The 10285-nt window shown below is 31.7% G+C and overlaps 1 pseudogene; it reads left to right on the forward strand.

Moving 5' to 3' along the window:
- The first annotated feature begins 497 nt into the window (after positions 1–497).
- The window catches only part of LOC105620581, a 55501-nt pseudogene continuing 45713 nt past the window's right edge, over positions 498–10285 (forward strand).

Raw genomic sequence — 10285 nt, forward strand, 5'->3', positions numbered from 1 at the left:
CAAGCACTATTTTTCTATATAATTGTCATTCAGTTCCAAGCATTTGATGCTGTGGTATCAACTTTTGTATTCCTGTGCCACATGTTTCTGCTACCACCTCCCTTGATCATTCATACATGGTATCCTTCATCTCTTCGTAGAAGAACGTTTCCCTACCATGTGTTCTTTCAATAAGATGAAAAGAAAAAAGTTACTTGATACTAGGTCAGGACTATGGGCAGGATGGTTCAGAATATCCCAATCAAAATTGTTGATTGAACATCGATTGTTTTGCGCGCGATGTAGGGCCAAACGTTGTCGCAACAAACTCTATATCCTTGTTTTGAATAGTCCGTCAAACTTTTTGAGATCTCGAAGTATCTGTCGGCATTAATGAATTGACCTGAAGTCAAAAAATTGGAGACAAAACGATCGATCTCCTCAGTTTTGATTGGGATAGTCTAAATCATCCTGCCCATAATTCCGATCTAACACCAAGTAACTTTTTTCTTTTCACCATGTTGAAAGAACACATGAGCGGGAAATGTTTTTCTACTGACAAAGAGATGAAGAATACCATGTGTGAATGGTTAAGGAGGTTAAGGAGGTGGCGGCAGAAACGTGCGACACAGGAATACGTAAGTTGATCACGGTTCACCAAATGCTTAGAATTGAATGCGATTACGTGGAAAAATAGTGCTTTACTTGTGTAATATGTGATATAAGTTTTATTAATAAATTCATTTTTTGATTTTTGCAAAATGTACTTACTTTCCGAATATGCCTGTTGTTGCCCAAATTTAACTATCAATTGTTTAGGCTCCTTGATGTAAACAATTAGTAGATAATTTTTTTTATGATCAAGTTTCATTTTTTTATGAACCCACCTAAAATGTAGGTCAGGCTAGCAATCATGTAACTTTTTCTTTTGACTAAAATGTGAAAAAGGAATTTTTTTTATATGTATACACATGTATGTACATACATACATAAAAAATTTTTCTCGTTTCCACTCTAAAGAAAAAGTTATATGATTGCCCCCATGTCGCAAAATAAATCTCTTAGAGTAAATGTATAATAATCATTATATCTGTCTTCGTGACGTCAATTTAAACAAGAATAAATAATGTTTATAAATACTTTAAGGCCTGATTGCACCAATGTTACGTTGATTTAAGTGAAGTTAAACACTTCTTACTGTCTCTATTTCTTTTTGATTTTAAAATGAGACAGATAAAGTTTTAAATCTCGCTAAAAGTTAAAGTGAAGTTAATGCAGGCCTAAGGCTAATTATATTCATCCATTTTTTGTTGTACGACAAGCTTTTCAAGTCTGTTGATTGACTCTAGGACAAAGAAATTCTCTGTCCTATATAATCAATTAACATTCTTTGAAAAATTTGTCGTACGACATATGTAATATCAGTCTACAACAAAATATGCTTCAAGTTTGCTATTTATAAGACATTTATAACTTGAATATTTTATGAATATTACAATTCACTCACACATATGTAAGAATTATATGTGTTTGACAGACAAGTTTGACATCCTTTGACAAATGCAGAAACGATGGCTTCCTCTTACCTTTTCAGAAATTTAGCCTCATCCATTTTATGGCTCACTATTTCGTTAGATTTCTTGAGTAGAAACTAGAATATCTTCTGCTTTAAATACACTGTTTCCCAATTCAACCAATTCTCTCTGTTAAGAGTTGACAGGAGAGATTATGGAGACCTTTAGTTGGAAATGAATTCCTTATGTTGAAATTATAGCTAAAATATTGCATGAATAGTGTTTTAATTGCGATATTCACAATCAAGAAGTCATCTGAAAGCTTGTAGGTTTTTTTGAAGGGCAAAATAAAAATTCATCCTGATCTCACCTGATGTGTATTATAGCGCAGTTGAGGTACACATAATCGTATTATTTACAATTTTTTTTCCAAAAACTATTATATATTATTATAATTTACAAAACCGGTTCTGTATGAATCTTCTCAGTAATATAAGAAAGAAATTTCACAAGAAAATATTATTTCTTTAAGAGAGAGAGAGAAAAAACTAACATAACTGAATTAATCTGCATTTATATATAAGGTGCTTTCTAGCAAAAAAATACAAATTCTTTTTCTTCTTTTCTTAGCCTCGCAGCTTAATTGGCTGATTCCGATGGTCTTCACTTTTCGGAGTTAAATATATCGTAAATTGAAATGCACCGACCACCTCGAACCGAGCGGATGTAACAAAAAGATGATGCAATCAAAATGTAAATGGAAAGCGCCCCTTCAGACCACTTCAGTCACCTGTGACTGAGAACGATGCGATTAATGTGTTTCCATTGAGCTGCCTAATGGGCTTCCATTCGGATTCCTACTTGCGTGCTCCCCGAATGTCATATCATCCTTGTTGTTTACCGAATGTTAAACAAGCATGACATGATAGCGAGGAGCACTCGAGTGGGAATCCGAACGCATCCTAGGATGCGGAACTGCGAATATGCGAAACTGTGGAACGTTCGTGATTGGTTCGTGATTTTATTCCGTCAATTCCGCCGTTTTCTGTTGCGCAAAATTTATTTTTTTTGCGAATTCCACCTGCTTGCGTGTGTGCGTGCAGTGCATTAATTCGCTGGATTATAGTAGCGGCCCGACTCGAAAATAAGAAAATGTAGTACTAGTTGATAAAAAGTTAATAAAAAATTCTGAAAAAATTCTTAAAGTTCTATAATTCTAAAGAAGTTCTATAAGAAGAAAATAAATCATTTTTATCTCTTGCAGTTTTTCTGTAAAGTTAGAGAGAAACTTGAGAGGGATCATTTTTTTGACGCCCTTTTTCGCGTGACAAATGAAAGTCACCGTACGCTAGCGGCACCAACATCAATTTTATAACTTGATGTGAATTATGTATCACATTTTCGCTATCACTGTCGATAAAATCATAATGTCAATAAATGGATTTGGTACAGTCACTGTGAATAAAGATAATATTAATTTACAAAAAATGTTTCTTTTAATCAAATAAGGTGTTTTTTTATAGATTTTTGAATTCTGAAAACGATGCCGTAAGTTAAATTTCACTAGCACATCAGGTTTTCAAAATAACTGAGATTTAATGTGCAAAAACTGAGATTTAATGTGGCTCTTTTATTATATTTAAAATGTTCTTGTAAAAGAAGATTAACGAATTCTCGAAATTGTAATCAGAAGTCATGAATGTATTGTTTATCCTCTATAAAATGTATGCTTTTTATCTCAATATCTTACTTTTTATTCACGTTATGAAGGATACAAGTACAGAGTTTTATAAGATGGTAAATTTCCCACCTTTAATAATAAAATCATTATACTTATAATTTCTAGTTTGTGATACACACAATTTATCGTTATAGATCCACTAAATGTGTGTGTGTGCGCGCGCGCGTGTGTGTGTGTGTGTGTGTGTGTGTGTGTGTGAGAGAGAGAGAGAGAAACAATATTTATTTTAGAATATAAAAATTTCAGCTACGATTAAGTTACACATACTTTAGAATATTTATTTTTAGTATATAGTATATATTTTAATATATATTTTATAGTATATATAGTATTTATTTTTAGCATTTAGTATATATTTACTTTAATATATAGCATTTAGTATATATGGAAAAATGAAGATAATCAGTTTGTACCAAAGCATCTATAAATCCAAACGGCAAGTTCTGAATCTTTTGTTTTTTCTTCAATTATAAGTATCATGATCCACTTCTCTAAATTCTTGAAATATGTTCTACATTTCGCGTTATATTAATGCTTTTCTTAGACTAAAATTTTTGCTCTATATGTATGTAGTACAAATGAAACTTTGACTGTTTACACTGAAACAGAAATAACGTTTCTGCTCAGCCAAGAAGACAATCAATTTTTTTAGTTATCTTATCTCTTCTCTAAAAAAAATAGTTTTTGAGATTATTAAAAAAATAGATATTAACATAATAAGCATTCTTGTAAATGTTCGTATAACGTTTATTAAATGTTTATTAGATTACGTTTATTAAATGGTTTAAAAAACATTAAATTTTAAGCCATCCTTTCTGTGAAATTGATTTGTATTCTTCTAACAATCATGTTAAATTTTAAAGAATTCGAGGTAGAAGAAATAGTTCAAAATATAGTAATACGTTGCAGATTTTTAATTTCCAAATAAATAATCGTTATTAAATATAATACATTATTATAAATAAATATCACTCGAAATAATTATTTCGGGCGTTTTTTGAATTAATAAACATCTTTTTATTTTAAGTTAACCAATAAGCAAAGTATCTAAAATCAGCGCATAAAACTTTAAAATATTTTTAAGAATTTTTTTGAGAAACATCTTCAAGATATTTCATAAAGAATTCTAAAAAATAACTTAAAGTTTTTATGCGTTGATTTTATCCATTTATTCGGCAATTTTTAGAAATTAATATCTCGTTAACTATTGCGATAATTACAAACTGATAGAGAAATTCGACTCAGTTTAGTTCGCTCTATCTGCCCACGAGCTTATGCGGACATCCGTTACTAGACATCCTGTATATATTATATTATATACAATTATATATGAGTACTACACTTATTTACAATAGAACATTACTTCGCATCGGATTAAATTTTTGAATGTTACAAACGATGCCAAAAAATTTCAGCATTATGTTTGCAACATATTTAAGTTTTAATGTTTAAAAAATAACTTTTTTTACGATATTTGACATTCTTTTATAAAGAAAGTTAATGTGGATCTTGAACCCCTATTCTCGAAGTATCGCATACAAAAAACTAGGGAAATATTATATGTATATATAGTATATATGGAGGATAGAGAGGCTTAAACACAATAAGCACTAGCAATAGGCATAGGCAACAGAGAATAATAAGCCATCTAATCAGAACTCTCGTGTGTTCTGTTAAGCTGGAAATACAATAAAAAGGAACACAATAAACAGGAACAAGAATAAGATTTCAACTTATCAGAAACCATGAAACAATGAATAATAGAATGGACGCTTTCTGATAGGTTGAAATCTTTTATTCCCTGTTCCTATTGTCTTTTCGTTGTATGTCTTGCTTAAGTTCGATATTATATCCCAGAACTCTGATTGAATCCCAGGGCTCGTTATTCCGTGTTGCCTATTGTATTTAAGCCTTTAGAATGCGATTACATGTAGCGCGATACACGCTACAGAAACTATTGGGAGTACAAATAAGTTTCCGTCGTTTGCAAAAGATGGCACCACTAATAAACTATAGTTAAAATTGTTTGATGTAAAACGACATATCGTAACAATCGATTGGACATCTAGCAACATCATAACCTTGAAATATTAGCGATTTTGTATCAGCATCATATATTTTTTTTGTACGAAAATGTCGAATTTTGAGCCGAATAAGCGTCATTTGCGGGAACTTTTGATTTACTTCTTTAATTTGAAGAAATCTGCAGCTGAAGCTCATAGATTGCTTGTAGAAGCATACGGTGATGCTGCCTTAAGTGAGAGAAGTTGTCGTGAGTGGTTTCAAAAGTTTAAGAACGGTGAATTTGACGTCGAAGACAAAGAACGTAGCGGAAGGCCAAAAGTGTACGAAGACGCGGAATTGGAAGCATTATTGGATGAAGATTCGTGCCAAACGCAAAAAGAACTTGCACTTACATTAGGAGTGACTCAACAAACAATTTCATATCGTTTGAAATCATTGGGAATGATTCAAAAGCAAGGGAATTCCATATGAACTGAAGTCGAGAAACGTTGAACGCCGATTTTTCAAATCAGCTGTGAAATGCTGCTTGCCAGGCATAAACGAAAGGATTTTTTGCATTGTATAATCACTGATGATGAAAAATGGATATCCACTACGATAACCCAAAGAAGAGGAAATCATGGGGACTACCTGGAAGCCATGATTCAACATCGACAGCCAAGCCGAATATTCATAGAAAAAAATTCGTGTTGTGTATTTAGTGGGATCAGTGTCGTGTATTATGAGTTGCTCAAACCGAACGAGACCATTACTGGGGACTCTCTGCCGAACACAATTGATGAGATTGAGCCAAGCACTCAAGGAAAAACGCGCCCTACTACTCCAGGCATGACAAAATTATTCTCCTGCATGATAATGTTCGACCACATGTTGCGGCACAGGTCAAAACCTACTTAGAAACACTCAAATGAAAAGTTCTACTCCATCCGCTGTATTCTCCAGCATTGCTCCTTCCGACTACCACTTGTTCCGATCGATGACGCATGGTCTGTCTGAGCAGCATTTCACATCATATGAAGATATCAAAAATTGTATCGATGATTGGATAGCCTCAAAAGATGAAACGTTCTTCCGACGCGGTATCCACATGCTATCAGAAAGATGGAAAAAAGTAGTGACCATTACTTTGAATAAAACATTATGTACCGTTCTTTCATAATAAATGCTTAATTTTTGATAAAAAACGGCGGAAACTTATTTGTACTCCCAATAACTACGTTTCAAAACTTCCTCTTTGAGGAAAAAATTTTACTCGAAATACATAATACACGTAACATATACCATAGCATATATAATAAAATCTTCCTCGGAGAGGAAATTTTGGTAGAATAGGTAACCAAGAACTGTGCAAACCGTGCCACTTACTTCTTTTATATTAACTTATTTCTATGCAATATCGCATTAGCGTCTTAAGATATTATTTAAGACAATCTTGAAATAAGAATCGACTATGAATGCCGGTCTAAGACAGTATAAAAGTGAGTATTCACATATCCACCATTTTTACTCCTTTTCTCACTCCTTGCTCTGTTCTCTCTCCGCCGCTAAGCTGAGAAAGTTTTAGTCATTACGGTTGTTATCAGTTATAACTTCTAAGCTGTTGGAAATCTTGTAGTTTCGTATTTATGTATATATATATATTCCCGCACTTCGAAATTTTACCATAAGATTAAAAGACGAAAAGAAGGATATAAAAAACTGAAATTGTATATTAACGAAGGCAAAAAAATTTATAAAATGCCTGCGTTACATTGCCGTAAACTATATCAAAAATCAATAGATCAAAAAAAGGTATTCGATTATTTAAATTTCCTGCGAATAATATTCGTCGACAACTTGTTACAATATATTGCTGTAAAATAAATACATAATTTGTGAATAAATCACTACACTTCCTCGCAGATGAGAAATTTCAATCCTTTTCTTCAAATTGATATACATATTTGGCATCTTATCTAGAAATAATTTGAACGCCAGACACTCTTCAGGTCCTGATAGGATTAATATTACGGGACTAATATTACGATAGATATTCAACTGATTTTGAGAGCAAAAATGAAATCAAAGAAGCTACAAAATTTCAAGCAGCAAATAAAACCTATATCATAACCTGTAATGACCATAACTCATCATAGCTTAGTGGTGGAATGGGGATAGAACAAGGAGGCGGAAAAGGAATAAAAATGGTGGATGTGAATACCTACGTTTCTAATACTCTAAGTACATCAGTGTTCGTCACGTGATATCCAATGAGTTTACAGCTTACCGTTTTCATTCTAAAGGTATACTCTCATTAGATATCGCGCTGGTGTACCGGTCATAAGAGTGCGCTCCCATGGGATGCGGAACTATGGCTATGCGGAACTGCGGAATGTTTATGATTAGTCATGACTTCATTCCGCCGATTCCATTCAAATGTGTTTTCCTATAAAGCGGAATTTGCGAAATGCGCAATTATCTCTAATAAAGAGTAGATCACTTTCATTACATTTATCAGAATAGTGTTTCTCATTGGCTCATATTGATTGCGCATCCGCAAATTCTGCTCAATCATAGGAAAATGAAATTCCTGCGGATTGGAAATCACAGATACATACAGGGACATTGCCTCGATTTCGTTTTGTGTACCTATTTTAATTTCGATTTACATTTTTATTGTTCTGTACACATACATAATATATACGACATTCGTGTTCTGACCATATTGACTTCCATATTTATCTGGAGATCATGGTAAAGACAAAAATATGCTTGTCCAGTGATAGACCATTGTGCAGGCATAAGCATACGTCATGCCATATGTCACGTTCGGACAAATTCGAACTATTTTCGGAGTGATTTGTGTCAATATAAAATTCATACAAAAACGTTTTCATTCCCAAAAAAACAGTGTAATTGCTGCAAAGTGGCATGAGGTATGTGAAAATAAAAATATCTCTGTAATAACAGGTAAAATGCCATTAAAATATTATATAAAATTAAATATTAACAAATTTTATTAATAACTTATAGCTTTCTTTAATACTGTTCGTTTTATTTCATCTACTCAGAGATCATTTGCTTCGATTCATTCCAGATCGTACAGTAAAAATTCGTATAATATCGATATATATATATTTGTATTATGATATCAATATTAAAATAAAATTATATATATTAATATTAAATTAAAAAATTTTAAAAGAGAAAAATTGTTAAAAAAAATTGTTGATCTTTAAATGTGAACTCAAACGTCCAATTTTTCGGATTGGAAACATATTTAAAGCATATATTCGAATTTCGCGCTTAATAATGTATACTTGTGCACAATTTTTATTGACTGCTCAATATTTAGAGACATGGCACGAGCATACTCTTGTCTTTATATCATGATGGAGACTTAATTAATTACCTTCAAGATTTTTCCTTTCAGTTTCATCTCAGTGTTATCTAAATATCATTCCATTCTTGTTGTTTTTTTTATCAAATGTTAAATAAGGATGACATAATACTCGGAAAACACAATGCGTCTATTCTCGAAAAATATCGCATACGAAAAACTAAGAAAATATTATAATATGCGTTACATGCTGGAGGATAGAGATTAAGGAGACCGAACTAGGGTATAAATATATACAGTACGGACAATAAGCGTTGGCACTTTGATGTAATGGCCAGGTCCCGTATAGCACAGAAATATTGCAGCAACATTATAGAAATATTTTATTGTAAGATTGCAACATTGCAAAAATATTGTGAAACATTGCAGCAACATAAAAATGTCCGTTTTAAAAATATTGATACGTAATGTTGCAGCAATATTACAATATAAGATATATGCAATATTAGGTTTTGCGCACAGTGGAGGAATACTTGCAGTATTATTGCAGAAATATTGTAATAATGTAGCAACATTGCTGTAATATTACAATGTTATTAATATTTATTATAAGATTTTGTACAATATAAATTTAAATATAAAAAATTAGAAGTAGGATTAAATGTAATATACGATGAATACAAATAAAATATGACTTCATAATTAATTATGTCTTTATATTTTATAGGCGTGTTCCGATATACACTGCCAGTATTGAAAATCTACCGTATACGTAACGTGAATTATAAATTTTCAGTACTGTGCATATCGGAAACACGGCCTATACGTCTTATCTTATTATGTCCATTATGCATTATATTTAATCCTTACTTCTAATTGCTTTATGTCTATAAATTATAGGCACAATTCCTATAAATTACAAACATTGACTACGTTTACACCTTATGTCCATTTCCATTAATGTAAATTAACTTTAATCTCGGTTCAACTTACTCTTCGTCTTTTTCTAATCTTTAGAACTAGAAATAGAAGATAAGTTGAACTGAAATTAAAATTAATCTATATTGGTAGAAATGGACATTAATCGGTTTAATAATATTCATAATTAGAAATTAATCAGTCATTCCATTTTTCAGAGGAATATAATTATGAGATTGATCAATTTCATAACTACAGATGTTATGAAACCCGATTAAGTGTGCTGTATAAACGATTAATTCCTATTCTTCCATTATGTCCAAGTCCTTACTTTATTGGGTTATACATTAATCAATATATACAAATCTTAACAAAATAAACTACTTTCTAGCAGAGGCATAAATCAACACAAAATCATCATTCTTGTTTTTGTTTCTTATTGATTTTTAAACAAGGACAGGATGACTCTTGTGTCAATTTGTGTCTCTTGCTGGAAATATTTTTAAAATATTGCTGCAACATTGCTGAAGTAATATTGCAAAAAGAAATATTCACAATGTTGCAGAAACTACAACTATATTGCAATACAATGTTGCAGAAACTCTTTGCAAGCACTGCTGTATATACTTATACTGTGACTAGGATTTGAAAAGTATTGTCAAAATCAGGTTTCTAAATTAGTATTGATGGTGCTCGGTAGGCGGCATTCGAATTGCAAAACTCCACTCATATTAGGTATAGTAAAAAGAAATCCATTATTTTTACATGAAATTGAATGGAAAAATAATG

Source organism: Atta cephalotes (assembly GCF_000143395.1).
Source record: "Atta cephalotes unplaced genomic scaffold scaffold00027, whole genome shotgun sequence".
Taxonomy (NCBI): Eukaryota; Metazoa; Arthropoda; class Insecta; order Hymenoptera; family Formicidae; genus Atta; species Atta cephalotes.